Here is a 17082-nt window from a genome sequence, read left to right on the forward strand (position 1 = left end):
TGATTTTTTTTTTCACATATCTCACTAGTTTTATGACAGGAGTTAACAAATATTTATTAGTCAATGCATTCTTAAAGAATGAAATAAGTTTCAAGTAAATTCTTGATTTTTAAATAATCAAACCGTCCAATTCTTTAATTTTATACTTTCTAAACATTGTATAAAAACATTTTGTTAATAGTTTTTAAAACTAATAGTGAAATCATCTAATTATTATCGAAAGAAATATGTTATCAAACTAAGTAATTTTTAAAGAATGAAATCTATTTTTTTTTTTGTAATTATTGTGTAAAAAAAATATTGCACATTTTTCAATACGTGATTTTCTGTGATTTGGTTTTAAAAATAATAATATGGATTTTGTTAATATATTTAACTTAGTTTCCTAAAATATATTTACTTCTCTTTTATCTCATTTAATAAAATGTCATAATTACTCTTTAATAACCTTAGAATTAATTGATTGTAATTATATAGTAATTGCTATCCTACATTAATACAATGCATCCTAAAATCATAGTCAATTTTTTTTAATCCAATGATCATAATTTGGTCATACATTCACACAATATTTAGAATTCATATTTAATCATAACCCTATATATATATATATATATATATATATATATATATATATATATATATATATATATATATATACACACACACTAACACGATATATATATATATATATATATATATATATATATATATATATATATATATATATATATATATATATATATATATATATATATATATATATATATATATATATACACACACACACTAACACGATTATTCTCAATCCCATTGTTTCTAATGTGTAACACGGTCTACTTTAGATTTCCACTCACTCCCAATAACTACATGGCTATATAGACTACTCATAGGGATTTCCATTCAAATTTCTATAAGATACTCAAGCATTTTATACATATATCTATATCAAATTTATAATGCTAATTTTATATAAACATTCAACTATACAATTGTCATTCCATTTTCTTATGGTATTAATTATCATTAAGAATTACATAAAGTTAGAAGATAAAGATAGTTCACTTATAGTTAAGGGCTTCTTAAATTTGTATCTTAATTCTCTCGAGTTAAGGCTCCTTTAAGAATTTTTTGTTATTTCCCTACACACTTTTGGTTGTTTCCGTTAGGGATGGCAAAAAAGCCCGAACCCGATGGGGAAACCCGAAACCCGATGATTTCGGGTCGGGTAACGGGTCGTTATCGGGTTTTTTATCGGGTTCGGGGCAGGGAGTGGGTTATCCTCGCCCCGACCCGCCCCGCCCCGATTATATATATATATATATATATATATATATATATATATATATATATATATATATATATATATATATATATATATAATGCTCAAAAAATTTTGCTGTTAATTGTATGCGTTCAAATATAAAATACTTATTGTGGACAAATTTTTTAGTTATTAACAATCTGGTGTTAATGATCATTTTTATGTGTTTTGACGTATTAAACAAAACTTAAATCAAATAATTTTTAATATAACGTCCAGTTTATTTTATTAAAGTGATGCATCATGTTTTTAATTTAAAAGAGTTGCTAGAACATGTATATTTTATAAGACATTGGGGTACCCTAAAAGAGAATAAAGATTTCGTTATCAATTGTTGTAAACCCGATAAGATACCCGAAACCCGATGGGGAAACCCGAAACCCAATGGGGCGCCCCGATAAGATACCCGAAAGTTATCGGGGTGGGTTTGGGAATCCATGCCCCGCCCCGAACCCGCCCCATTGCCATTCCTAGTTTCCGTGAACTCCTACATTTATTTAAAATGATGAAAGGCTCATACATGACAAGTTCTAGAAATGAACTAGTCAAATTCCATGGTATGTATGGGTCATACAATACCACGTGCGACTATATAATATACATTAAAATTATTCGCCTCCATGTCAATATTGTATGATCTTGCTAAAAGAGGCGTACACGAAAGCCATCCCACATACGTATATACCTAAGTCCCCTCCAACCCATTCCATAATCCATACTAACCAAAATGTTCATGTTAATCCAATATTTCTACAGTCTGCCTAGGAGTCATGTACATATGTACAAGAAACGGTATACATATCCCATGTATTTTCCATGATATTATATTTTATGTTGAAAATAATATTATAGTTCATTCTGTGAGAGACACGACACGACACGACACAAATACACGATACGAATACATCTTAAAAATTGAGATAAATCTTATTTCTCATTGTGTAATCGTATCGTGTCAAATTCATAGCTGACACGTTTTCATGACACGAACACACGAATTGCCAGGTCTACTATATATATATATATATATATATATATATATATATATATATATATATATATATATATATATATTCAAAGTAATTATTGTGTTATTGTATGCATAAATGTGGGCCAATCATTTTACTTATTTTAAGAAAGTGATTAATAGATATTATTGAATTAAATATAATTGAAAAATACCATCTAATATAACTAGAAGGGTATTTTAGTCAATTAACATAGATTTAATAAAGGAAATTTTCATATTTTAAGGGATCATATATTCTATTAATTTTAAAAATCTGATTTTACGAATTATAAAATTTTTAATTCGGACATTCTGACAGAATATGTTTGAGTATGTTCAAAAATAAAAAAAAATAAAAAAAATTGAACCATAAAATAATAAAAATATTCTTGAACACATTTTTTTATCATGACTTTAAAATTTTCTTGTAGAATAACAAAATTATCGAACTATCAATTGAAGAATTAAAACAAAAATTACATTAATTCTTATAGAATACATGTAACAATTGCTAAGAATTACATTTATTGTTAAATAATAAAACTAAAAAAACTTTCAAATCTGGAAAAAAAAACATCAAAATCTAACAAAGACACTACTACATTCTAAAAGAATAATGGTGCTAAGAGGCATCATTTATACCCCATCCTTCACCCGCCACCTCCTATCCGCCATTGGAGCCGGAAATCGTCGGAGCCACCCCCCTCCTACGTTTGAAAGAGAGCGAGCCAGTCGGATGCAAGAAGTCTAGGGTTGTCACGCCACCATCCCTTTCATGGTAGCTAACTGTCGTGAACCGCTCAGTCACCGCCATGCTTATATGGCTGCTGTAAACTACCGGTGCCCAACCACCGTCGCCGCTTCAACGAGCATCGAAGACGAAGGCCGCCGATTGTAACTATGGCAGCGAGCGATTGGAAGAAGAAAGATATTGGCTGTCGCGTTGTGTTTCACATGAGTACGAGTGTTTCTGCTCGTGTTTGGATGCATGTTCCAGAATATGTCATCATGTGTGTGCTTGGTCGGTCGGAAGTGGAGTGTGTACGAGAGGGAGATGAGAAAGAAAAAAGTTGGGGGCGACGATGAATAGAAGAGAAGAGGGAAGAGGCGAACGTGAGGATATATACTAGAAATTTGGCTTTAAAACTGATATTCCTAAATTAAAGGGATATTAATTGATTTATATATTTACCATAATTAATTAAATGTATGATTACATATTTACCCATTTAAAATGATTGACCTATATTTATTCATACAATAAAACAATAATTACTTTAAATACATAAACCTATATATATATATATATATATATATATATATATATATATATATATATATATATATATATATATTTGCGCCAAAATTTAGCATACCAAGATCGTACCGAAGACCACCTCAAATGCTTTAATCATCAAGGCCCCGTGTGCGATCTATAAAGAGAGATTATACAATGCACGCATACATGTAGGGATGGCAATTGGTACGGGTATATCGGGTTTCATGTTCCCCATCCCCATACCCGAATCCCCATCCCCATACCCATACCCGACCCCATCCCCATCGGGGATTAAAAATCCATCCCCATCCCCATCCCCAATGGGGAACGGGGATCCCGAGCGGGTAATCGGGGAATTTTCCCCATTAAAAGGTTTTGAAAGTTTATGAAAAAATAAGTCATAGATATATTAACAAACAAAAAAAAACTTACAGAAATAATATAAAGCACTTCAATCATCGAACGTATTCAAACACGAACAATAACTTTCAAGTTTACAAATTAGACTACTTTTTTGCAACAAAAAAAAACATAAACATAAAAAGTCATCCAAAAAGTAGTCAAACATCGCCTATCATCCAAACAATAACAATCAAGTTCACCAAATTTCAATTCCAACTTTCGCATCGAACCATCATTTATCATATATTCACCTACCAACAAAAGAAAGACAAAGTATAAATAAATGCATGAAACAAAAAACTTTAATTTAATCGATTATAATCATGAAAAAATGGTTTCATTATTACCATCAAGTTTCACTGTCTGTGTCGTAATCATCAAAAATAGTTGCATGATTATCCGAGGTAAATTGCACACCTTCATCTAAATAGAACAAAAAAGTTAGCAATTTAAAAACAAATATAAATAATAATAAAATAGATGATTACCTTTGTTAACAATTTCCCACAACCAACTTTGTGTGCACATTAGAGCTTCGATTGTGTTTGGTTTAAGTCAACTTCGATGTGGGCTTATCAATCTTCCACTAGTACTAAATGCGGATTCGGAGGCAACGGTTGAGACGGGAATAGCCAATATATCTCTAGCTATTGCTTTCAATATAGGATATTTTGTTGCCCTTAACTTCCACAACATCAAAATATCAAAGCCTTGAGATTCAGGCTCAATCCCTTCTTCTAAATTTGTAGAACCAATTGGTGTTGAAGGTTCACTCCCTGAGTCAATCTTTTCCATTTTTCTGCCCAAAACAAATTAATCACACGAGAGTTCAGCATATAAACATTCATCACAATAGATATTCACTGTTTCAATCATACACAAATACATAATAGATATTCACAATAGACAACAATTAATCTCCACTGATACATATACATTCATAAACAATCGACTGAACATGGGGAGGATGCAAAATCATCAACCGGACTCAAAAGTTAAAAATCAAGCAAGTTAAAAATCGAACGGAAAAACCTGATTGAACGTCAATGTACTCAATTGACCGCCGATTATCCGTCATTTGATGGTTACGCTGGAGTAGTGGTATAGCACAGCGTCGATGGAGAATGAAGATGGTTGCCGGACGCCGGTTAGAACTTGGAAGTCGAAATGTAAATTCGTAGTCTCACAGATGAAGCAAGGCAGGAGCGAGGGCAAACAACGTCACAATAGGAGCGGGAGCGGGACTCGACGAAGACTTGAAGAGACGATGAGTTGATTAAGGAATAAAAAAACCCTATTGAGTATTGATTGTTTGACTTAGTTTCACAATGAGGTTAATCGGCGAGAATTTTGAATTGATTAAAAATATAACGTAATTGAATTTACACTTGACAGAAGGTTGATTGAATCCATACATAACATGACGTAAACGAATTCTCACTTTCACAATTTGAGTTATGTATATGATGTTTTGAATGGATTAAAAATATTACATAAATGAATTATATATATATATATATATATATATATATATATATATATATATATATATATATATATATATATATATATCGGGTACCCATCGGGTACGGTTTCGGGTAAGGGTATGGGTACCCGATAGGTAGAACCATCCCCGTCCCCATCCCCGTTTTTCGCATTCGGGTAATACCCGTACCCGTCCCCATCCCCGATAAATCCGGGGATTTACCCGGTTAATTCGGGTTTGGGTTTCGGGTACCCATCGGGTACGGGTTTTTTTGTCATCTCTACATACATAGTGGTTTTTGATATCATCAAATTTCCAAGGGGTTTTGATCCAAAATTTGTCTAATGAGATTTTTTACTTCCAAATATGAGTTCTAATTGATTTATGATCATCATAAGACATGAAACTAATGTGTCCACATCATATAACATCCCAAATTATTAAACGCTTATAAACTTGGTTTATTCATACATGTTTTCTTAAAAGAAACTAATAACGGTATTGAAATAAAGAAAATTAGCTTACCTTGTTGGTCTTATTGAAGTGAATGAAAATAAAAAATAGGATTACTTTGAACTTTAATAAAGATCCGATCTAGAATCCCTCATCGTTTCTATAAAACTAGGGAAGAATCTCGCGTTGCGGGTGTTGGAGTTGCGAGGGTATTGCATAGTCTTATTTAAAAACATAAAATAGCAATAAACTTTACAATGTTTTACATATACTCATACGCTTTTCAATGTATAGTGTCTTGATAAGAAAAATAATTGAAGTACAATTGTGTAATAAAAAGATTGAAAGTAGGATATTACTTCTTGTATTTAGCCCTAAAAGAATTTGTAACATCAACTTGAGGAAGCTTTATCGAAAAAGTAATTAGTTATTGAATGACGAAAAGACAGAAGAGAAATATTAAAGTAGATGCACTCTAAAGGTATTTTTGTAAATTTATGAAAAATAAGGAAAAAGTCTATAACTTTTCAATAAAGTAGGGACTATTTATGTATTTTTGTGAAGCATAGGAACCATTTCTGTAATATCTGGAAACAGAGGCACAAATTCTGTAATTCACTATTAGGAAGGGAACATTTATATAGCTTTATGAATTGGTGACATCGTTCTCTGCTTTCTGTAACCAATTTATTCAATAGAGAATCAGTCACTACCATAATTACTTTCATAAACCATAAAATTGTTAACCATGATTTACCAGAGTCGACCATTACTCACTATCTAAATCATAATGTGAGTCATAGAGAAAGCGAATGATGAGCTTTAGAGCATAAGGTATTTAACTGATAATTACAACTTAAAGTCTTAAACATCTGATAATTTCTTTCAAGATGCACACCCAAACACATGTTCTCATTTTGTTACATAATCACCCAATTTTGCTTCCATTTTCGTCTCTAATTTGTATATGTGATTTGCTTTCGCCTCAACCCTGCTTTGTTAATGCAATGGGTAGTTATAAGCACCTGATTGCTACGACATCAATTAAAAATTTAGGTTAAATGCATGGAATAACAATGCACACCCTACTTCTATTTCTTCCTATTGTGCATTTTTACTTTAAGAAAGCTACTTGACTATAGCACGGTGCTATAATTGGGTAGATTGCTCATGTACAATGTCTTGATGACAAAAATATTTCCATCCCAAAGTTAATTCTTACATCTTCCAAAAGAACCAAATTTAAATCCAAGGTCAATCCGAATTTGAAAATCGGAAAATAAGAAAGAGCCATTTCGTTATATATAAATTAAAAAGATAGGAAGCTTATGAAGAGTACCCGAGTTTGGTATCACCATCAAAAGTTCTAATGGGACTTTCATGTGATGAATAGCAAAACCACCAAAACAGCCCCTGTGGCCACTCATCTATGTGGCCGCCTTTTCTCTTCCATTCCAAAAATTAACGTTCTTCTGTATCTTCCTGAGCTTCTTCATCTTCTTCTCGACTTACACTGAACAATGATGTTAGACGATGTATGCTATATGGCAACTCAGAGGCAAATATTGACGCCTTGATGGGGGATTCAGGGTTCACCAATGATTTTATGGCAGTCGATGCTTCCTTCAAACACAAAGATGAATGAACCATTGTTGCCCTACGATTTTGTGGGTTAGGGGAAGCCCAACCACCAGAGAAACAACCCATCGCTGACGATAGCTAAGCGAAGGAGGTGGAGGCAAAGAATTGAAGTCTAAATACTAGAAAAAAAACCTACAAAAGGGTTAAAGATGGTTGTAGCTGTGGCTAAAATCGAAGAAGAAGAGTTGAAGTCGGCACCATTAAAGATGTTCTCATGTAGTTGCAAGAAAGATAAGAGAACGACTGATGAAGGCGGTGGAATATGTTGAAAGAATCGAAATTAGGAGGAGCATACACGTATCCTTAAGAGGCGGTGACCTGGTTTAAGAGGCGGACATGTAGGTATTAACCTTATGAAAGAAAAGGGGCGACGTGCGAGAAGCTACAATGATCAACAAAACAATGTGCTAGAAGTTGGAACCAGGCAGAAGTCACACACACAGAGAAAAAAACAAAATTAGTGGTGGTCCAATAGGAAAGACGTCATGTTCATCATTTAGTTGTAACTTTGTGTGTATATATATATATATATATATATATATATATATATAATGTGAAAAGTCTCAACAACTTCTAAAACCCCAAATCCTCAAGGACTTGGGTATTTATACTCTTCTATATGACTTTCCTCTTTACTCGTTACAATTATCATTGTGAAATGAACCAATTACTTAAGTCAATACATTATTTATTAATTAGTTGTTAATTACCAATAATACCCTAATTCCCCACGCTATATTTAAGTTCTAAGCATTCATATAATAACAATGTACTAGTAAATTTCCACATGCATTATAATTTCACCTTTGTGAGACTTCTTCTACCATTAACTTTTATCTATTTAATATATAATTGGAAATGAAGTAATTAAATCTAAGTAAACTTAAATGTTAAAACGTCTAACATGTGACATCCCCAAAATCATGGCCAAAAAAGACCGGTTTAATTTATGCTTTTAAAATAATTTTAGAGTAATCCTTTGATTAAAACAGTTATAGAATTTGTTCCCAAAACGAAATATGATAAAAATAAGATTTACCAAAGCATTTCTTAAAGAAATGTATTTTTCATTATATTACAATACTTGGGATGTCATGTCCCGATAAACAGACCAAAAGCATAAACATTTCAATACAGACCTTACAACAGTTATTTACAACAATAGGTCTATAATCCAAAATATCCTGACAAATCATCCAACTTATTCTCTGGCACCACTACCTGTAATACAAAGAAACTGAGTAGGTCAGGCTTGGGAGCCTGGTGAGCATATAGGGTTTTCAACACATAATAAATAATTATATTTAATTCCACAAACCAACAATAACCCAATTACTTATTCCTGTTATTCTCACTTTACGTCCCTAAAACAACTAACACAAGGGGCCTAGTCTTAGAATTTTTCATCGGGGCGACAACACATGCATACGAGGGTTTCCCAGCAATATATGTCAAATAAGGCAACCATGAGGGGGATGGAGTACATCGACTGAACACCCAAGTTCATTAACACCTACAGGTGGCGAACCTGCTAGCGTTACACAGGATTGTCTAGAAAAGTCTGTGGTCATCATCTAAACTTCGCTAGATGACCGAATCAAAACATTGAGGCCTCTCATCTTTTTATCACAAGACAACTATCTACCCATGTTCTACCCAACATTTTAGTAGATAAAATATACATTCTTATACATAGTTTAAAACCTGTATAGTATGTTCATTCAAAACACATTCCAGATAAAAGATGAGACACATAAACATAACACGTATTTCATAGAGGATAAATCATATCTATGAGATTAGAAGATAACATTGATACACTCACATAACACATCTACTTAGTACGTTAAATCGATACTTGTATAAAATCGTGCATTTGAAAGAGATTATGTACCCCCTTCAAATCGACATCAATATATAAACACATAACACGTATTTTATAGTAAATACTTCGTATTTATGTATCAGAAGAAAGTAACTACACACTCACTTGATCAGAAGATGATCGGACAGCACTACGACTTGTAGAAGTAGTATTCTTCGGGAGATCTGGAAGATCTTCACAAAAACCGGACTCCTCGCGGGGCAGAGCTTCGGCTTGGGAATCTTACTTCTCGGGATCTTTGGGGCTTCGGGATAATTCTTGCACGAAAAACGAGGTAAAACGGGATAGAGAGAAAAGAAATTGAGCAAAAGAATCGGCTGCACTCGACTTCCTTTTATAGGGTCTGGATCCTCAATTTACGATGGGCGTAAATCTAGGTACGCTGGGTGTAACCTGGATAAGACCGCTGATTCCCCCCCCCCCCCCCCCCTTGGATAATATTAGATATTTTATAATTAAATTTAATATCGAAATTATTTAAAAAACTTCAAAAATTCATATCTTCCTCGTCCGAACTCCGTTTTTGACGTTCTTTATATCCCCGCGTAGGTGAGACTACGCTCTAAAACTTTCGTTTAGACTCCGTCGGCTAATTTCGAATTTATTTTATTATTTATTTTTAGTAGGCCGGGACACGACAACTCCGTTATAAATTCATAACTTCTTCATCTGACGTCCGTTTTCGCCTGTCTTTTTATCGTTTTAATACTATTAACAAGATATTCGATTCTCGTTTAGATTGCTTTGGCTAAAAACCGCTCGATCTCAAATCGAGTATTCGGGCTGCATACTGCTAAGTCGAAGCTTCGGAAAATCATAACTTCCTCATACGAAGTCAAATTTGGGCGTTCTTTTTATGCACGCTCTCGGTTTAACGAACTCTACGACTTTCGTTTATATCACTAAGACTAAATATCTCTCTAACGTAAATTTCACTTTTTACGTCATTCAGCATTGCCGGTTCTGTCGCGAAACTTCGACAGGTCATAATTTCTTCGTTATAACTCGGATTTCGGCATTCTTTATATCTACGGAATCCTTGTTTCAACCACTACATCTTCATGCACAGATACCGGACTTATCTCACATTTTAATTTTGACGCTCATTTTATTCTTAATTCATTAAATTATAATAATTAAGGAAATAAACACATAATTCACATAATACTCAAATATTTCATCATTAATACTTCAAAAAGAGTTACAAGGGTTAACCTAGAGTATTACATCAACAATAATGCCTAGCCTGGAAACGCGGGCATTACAATTCTCTCCCCCTTAGGATGATTCTGTCCCCGGAATCACACATCAACAAACAAATGTGGATAGCGACTCAACATGACACTCTCCGTTTCCCAAGTGATATTTGGCCCATTCGAATGTTTCCAACGGACAAGCACTAATTCGACCATCTTGCATCGAAGCTTCTTAGTCTTTCGGTCAATAATTGCCTCTGGTTCTTCAATCAACCTCTTGTTCTCATCCAATCTTAGTTCAGAAATTGGAATTATGTCGGGAACTTCCCCCGTGAACTTCCTCAAATAACACACATGGAAAGTGTTATGAATACCATTTAGTTCTTCTGGTAATTCGACCTTGTAAGCTTGGTTCCCAATCCTCTGAAGAACTTTAAACGGTCTAATAAACCTTAGACTCAACTTTCCCCTTTTACCAAATCTTATAAGTCCCTTCCACGGCGAGACTTTAAGCAAAACCGAATCTCCAACTTCAAAAGTCATCGGCCTTCGCTTCTTGTCGGCATAGCTCTTTTGACGATCTTGAGCTGCTAACATTCTTTCTCTAATTATTTTCAACTTTTTAGCGGTTTGATGGACCATCTCAGGCCCCATAAACTGCTTTTCCCCAGCCTCAATCCAACAAGACGGCGTACAACACTTTTGTCCGTACAAAGATTGATAAGGTGCCATCTTTATGCTCGAGTGGAAACTATTATTGTAGGAAAAATTCTACCAAAGGTAAATGCTCATCACAATTACCTAGGAATTCTAGGGTACATGCTCTTAGCATAAGTGTTTGTGTCGTTCTTTCACTCTGACCATCAGTCTGCAAATGATAAGTTGTACTTAAACACAACTTGGTACCCATTTCCTCTTGTAGACTTTTCCAAAACCTTGAGGTGAAACGGCTATCACGATCCGATACAATCATTAACGGAACACCATGAAGCCTCACAATTTCCTTCACGTAAGAATTCACAAGCTTATCCATAGACCACTTCTCATTGGCTGCTATGAAATGCGCACTCTTAGTGAAGCGATTAACGACCACTCAAATCATGTCGTTATCGTTCTTTGTTCTGGGCAGTTTAGTGACAAAATCCATTGCGATGTCTTCCCATTTACCCATGGGTACAGGAAAAGGTTCTAAACTCCCATATGGTTTCTGATGTTGTGTCTTGACTCTCGCACAAGTCACACACTCGACCACATACTTTGCAACATCAAGCTTCATCGTTGGCCACCAGCAGTAGGGTTTCAGGTCCTTATACATTTTAGTGCTGCCAGGATGAATTGAGTACATGGTTTTGTGAGCTTCTTCCATCAGAAGATCTCTAATTCCTTTGGACATAGGTACCCAAATCCGATCTTGGAACACCTTCAGTCCGTGACTGTTTATACCAAACACTAACCTTTTACCCAAACGTTGCTCCTTTCGGTCATTCTTCTTTAAAGCTTCTTCTTGAGCTTTCTTTATACTCTCCACAATTGTCGAGACAACTTCTATTCTCAACGCTCTTGGCCTTTTTCTCTCAACATTGACTTTCCGACTAAGAGCATCAGCAACAACATTAGATTTACCGAGGTGGTAAAGTATCTCACAGTCGTAGTCCTTGAGTAACTCCAGCCAGCGTCTATGCCTCATATTTAACTCTTTCAGATTAAAGAGATATTGGAGACTCTTATGATCAGTGAAAAGTTTGCACTTCATGCCAAAGAGATAATGCCTCCATATTTTCAGAGCGAAAACTACCGCTGCCAGCTCCAAATCATGAGTGGGGTAGTTCTTTTCATGCTCTTTCAGCTGTCGAGACGCATATGCTATCAACTTTTCTCTTTGGGTCAAAACACAACCCAATCCAACCCCAGACGCATTGTTGTAGACAGCGAAGTCTTCAACTCCATCGGGTAGAGAAAGTATCGGTGCCTCGCATAGCTTCTTCTATAGCTTCTCGAATGCTTCTTTATGCTTATCACTCCAAGCATAAGTAGCTCCTTTGCGGGTCAAAGTTGTTAATGGACTAGCGATCGAAGAAAAGCCTTGGATAAATCTTCGGTAATATCCGGCTAATCCTAAAAAGCTTCAGATCTCCGTGGGACTTTTCGGTAGTTCCCACTTCATTACAACCTCAATCTTTGCTGGATCAACCATTATCCCTTCTTGGTTGACCACGTGACCCTAGAATTGGACTTCTCGAATCCAAAAATCACATTTGGAGAACTTTGCGTACATCTTCTCCTTCTTCAAGACTTCTAACACTTCTCGCAAGTGTCTACCATGCTCCTTTTGGCTTTTCGAGTAAAATCAGAATGTCATCTATGAACACTATCACAAATTCATCAAGGAACGGATTACAAACCCTGTTCATTAAATCCATGAATGTTGTTGGAGCATTAGTTAGTCCAAACGACATAACCAAAAAATCGCAGTGTCTATATCGTGTTTTGAATGCAGTCTTCTCTATATCCTGCTCTCTTACTTTCAGTTGATGATATCCTGACCTAAGATTGATCTTCGAGAAATAGCTCGAACCTTGAAGTTGATCGAACAGGTCATCAATCCTCGGCAACAGATATCTATTTTTTATTGTTTCCTTGTTCATCTCTCTATAATCGATGCACATTCTCATACTTCCATCTTTCTTCTTCACGAATAACACCGGAGCTCCCCAAGGTGATGAACTAGGTCTAATGAAACCTTTGTCCAGTAATTCTTGAAGTTGCATCATTAGCTCCTTCATCCTCATCGATGCTAATCGGTACGGTACTTTTGCTATTGGCGATGTTCCTGGTAACAAGTCTATTCTGAACTCCACTTGTCTATCAGGTGGTAATCCATGAAGATCTTCGGGAAATACTTCTGGATAATCACATACCACTGGAATACTCTGCATCACCTTCTTTTCCTTCTTAGCATCGATCACGAATGCTAAATATGATGTACATCCCTTGGTCAAACACTTTCCGGCTTTCATTAGGGAAATGATTCCAGAATTTACTCGGCGTTTGTCCCCGTACACCATAAATGACTCTTTCCCTGGCGGGTTTACTTTTACTATCTTCTTTCTGCACAATATTTCAGCATCATTGGCGCTAAGCCAATCCATTCCCAGAATGATGTCGAAACCATTTAGTTCTATAGGCAATAATTCCTCGTGGAACTTATTCTCACTCAAGTCAATGAAGATATTTTTCATGCGATGGCTAACAGGTACAAACTTGCCACTAGCAACTTCAACTAATAAAGCATTATCTAGTCTATCAATAGGCAAAGCTAGTTTTCTACCAAACTGATGCGAAATAAAGGAGTAGTTGGCTCTAGAATCAAACAAAATTTGAGCAGGTAATTCGTTTACAAGAAAGGTACCTGAAGCGACATCCGTTTCATCCTTCGCAACCTCAAGTGTCATCTGGAAGGCTCTTGCTTTCAGCTTTGGGGGAATGTTGGGTTTTGCTGCCTCTTTCTTTTTCGGACAGTCTTTCAAAATGTGCCCCTCTTCATTACAGCCAAAACACATCCTTTTGTTGGATGAACACTCATTGGCAAAATGTCCAAATTTTCCACACTTGTACCAAGTTACATCCTCACTACATTTCCCAAAGTGGTTTTTCTTGCACTTCTCACACCATTTCGCTTTGCCTCCTTTTCTTCCAAACTTTTTCGAATCAGACTTCGAAAATTTCCTTTTCTTATTGGAACCTGAATTTCCTTCAAACTTTCTCTTCTCGCCAACTTCAACCTTGTTGGTGGTCCTCCCCTTGATCATATTCTCAACAGACATGGCAGCCCAAATAGCTGCCTCTAGAGTAGGTGCCTGATGCACTGGCACTGCGTACTCCCAAGAGAGTCCTTTTGCGTATCGGTCAACCTTTGTCAGCTCATCTGGAACAATGCGCAAGGCAAAATCCATTTTGTCGGTGAAAGCATTTGTGTATTCATCAACTGACATGCTGCCCTTTGTCAATGTCAGAAACTTGTTCTCCAACTCCAACACATTTTGAGCCGAGCAGAACTTGCGCTTGAACTGCGCCAAGAACTCTGCCCGTGACAATTGCAGTGGCTAATTAGGGCTTAATGTCTTCCCTAGAGTGTTCCACCAACGAACGGCTCCACCTCTGAATTGACGCACTGCAAAGGTAGTATGCAACTTGCCTCTGCATCCACAAGTCATGAAGGCTAACTCCATTTCGGAGATCCAATCCATCAATCTGATCGGGTCCTCCTTTCCAGTGAAGGTCGATGGTTTGCAAGTTAGAAATTCCTTGTACTTGTATCCCATTCCATCATTCCTTCCATCCTGGTTGTTTTGCCTAACTATCGGTGGGTTAGCTTGATCAATGGTTCCACTGAAGTTCTCTCCTTCAGACTGCCCTCCATTAACTTCGGGCTCTTCCACATGAATTGACAGTTCTTCACGATTCTGTTGAAGCAACCGCCTAGTCTCCTCCATTTGATGATCCAACATTGTTTGAGTCATCATTTGTACACCAGCCAGTGTTATCGGCTCAGGTGCTGCTGCTACGACAAGTATTTGCTCAATCACTGGTGGTTGATTCCTGTTTTCATCAGCATTTTCAACTCCACTCCTCGTTCTCACCATTTTTTTATCGACACACCAAATAAGGTGAAATTAGATCCTCATTCACGATACATATTCAAATCATCCTTATCACTCCGAAACGTTTACATGTTAGTTCTAATATCATAGACGTACGCTTAGAATCCTACACACATAAGGTTTTCAGATCTGGTCGGCAACAGACCATTGATCCGAACAAATAATATCATATTTGGCAAACATATAACATTTAGCACATAAAACCATTTTAGGCAATTTTCCTAAAATAAACTAGTGCTCGTGTCTAAAATATAACAGACACACATCTCACAATTTCACTTAGCATTCTAAGTTTAAGTCTAGAAATCCTACAAGTTCCTAGTTCGCTTAAACTAATGCTCTGATACCAACTATGACATCCCCAAAATCACGGCCAGAAAAGACCGGTTTAATTTATGCTTTTAAAATAATTTCAGAGTAATCCTTTGATTAAAACAGTTGTGGAATTTGTTCCCAAAATGAAATATGATAAAAATAAGATTTACCAAAGCATTTCTTAAAGAAATGTATTTTTCATTATATTACAATACTTGGGATATCATGTTCCGATAAACAGACCAAAAGCATAAACATTTCAATACAGACCTTACAACAGTTATTTACAACAATAGGTCTATAATCCAAAATATCCTGACAAATCATCCAACTTATGCTCTGGCGCCACTGCCTGTAATACAAAGAAACTGAGTGGGTCAGGCTTGGGAGCCTGGTGAGCATGTAGGGTTTTCAACCCACAATAAATAATTATATTTAATTCCACAAACCAACAATAACCCAATTACCCATTCATGTTATTCTCACTTTACGTCCCTAATACAACTAACACAAGGGGCCTAGTCTTAGAATTTTTCATCGGGGCGACAACACATGCATACGGGGGTTTCCCAACAATATATGTCAAATAAGGCAACCATGAGGGGGATGGAGTACAGAGAATGAACACCCAAGTTTATTAACACCTACAGGTGGCGAACTTGCTAGCGTTCCACAGGATTGTCTAGAAAAGTTTGTGGTCGTCATCTAAACTCCACTAGATGACTGAATCAAAACATCGAGGCCTCTCATCTTTTTATCACAAGACAACTATCTACCCATGTTCTACCCAACATTTTAGTAGATAAAATATACATTCTTATACATAGTTTAAAACCTGTATAGTATGTTCATTCAAAACACATTCCAGATAAAAGATGAGACACATAAACATAACACGTATTTCATAGAGGATAAATCATATCTATGAGATTAGAAGATAACATCGATACACTCACATAACACATATACTTAGTACGTTAAATCGATACTTGTATAAAATCGTGCATTTGAAAGAGATTATGTACCCCCTTCAAATCAACACCAATATATAAACACATAACATATATTTTATAGTAAATACTTCGTATTTATGTATCAAAAGAAAGTAACTACACACTCACTTGATCAGAAGATGATCGGACAGCACTATGACTTGTAGAAGTAGTATTCTTCGGTAGATCTGGAAGATCTTCACAAAAACAGGAATCCTCGCGGGCAGAGCTTCGGCTCGGGAATCTTACTTCTCGGGATCTTCAGGGCTTCGGGACTTGCTTCGGGTCTCGAGATTAATATCGGGGCTTCGGGATAATTCTTGCACGAAAAACGAGGTAAAACGGGAGAGAGAGAGAGAGAGAGTGAGAGAGAGCGAGAAAAGAAATTGAGCAAAAGAATCGGCTGCAGTCGACTTCCTTTTATAGGGTCTGGATCCTC

General features: G+C 35.7%; 2 long non-coding RNA genes across 2 annotated transcripts; both read right to left on the reverse strand.

Annotated features, from left to right (window-relative positions):
• Window positions 1-4135: 4135 nt before the first annotated feature.
• Window positions 4136-4785, reverse strand: LOC145100132 (uncharacterized). The gene is made up of 3 exons (XR_013704843.1): window positions 4503-4785; window positions 4362-4437; window positions 4136-4265 (listed from the first exon to the last, which is right to left on the reverse strand). It is a non-coding gene; the product is annotated as an uncharacterized LOC145100132 (long non-coding RNA).
• Window positions 4786-6753: 1968 nt separating this feature from the next.
• On the reverse strand, window positions 6754-8076 carry LOC145100133 (uncharacterized). The gene is made up of 2 exons (XR_013704844.1): window positions 7293-8076; window positions 6754-6985 (listed from the first exon to the last, which is right to left on the reverse strand). It is a non-coding gene; the product is annotated as an uncharacterized LOC145100133 (long non-coding RNA).
• Window positions 8077-17082: the final 9006 nt, after the last annotated feature.

The sequence above is a fragment of the Lactuca serriola genome, chromosome 4, assembly GCF_051521515.1.
Source record: "Lactuca serriola cultivar US96UC23 chromosome 4, Lser_US96UC23_V15, whole genome shotgun sequence".
Lineage (NCBI taxonomy): Eukaryota > Viridiplantae > Streptophyta > Magnoliopsida > Asterales > Asteraceae > Lactuca > Lactuca serriola.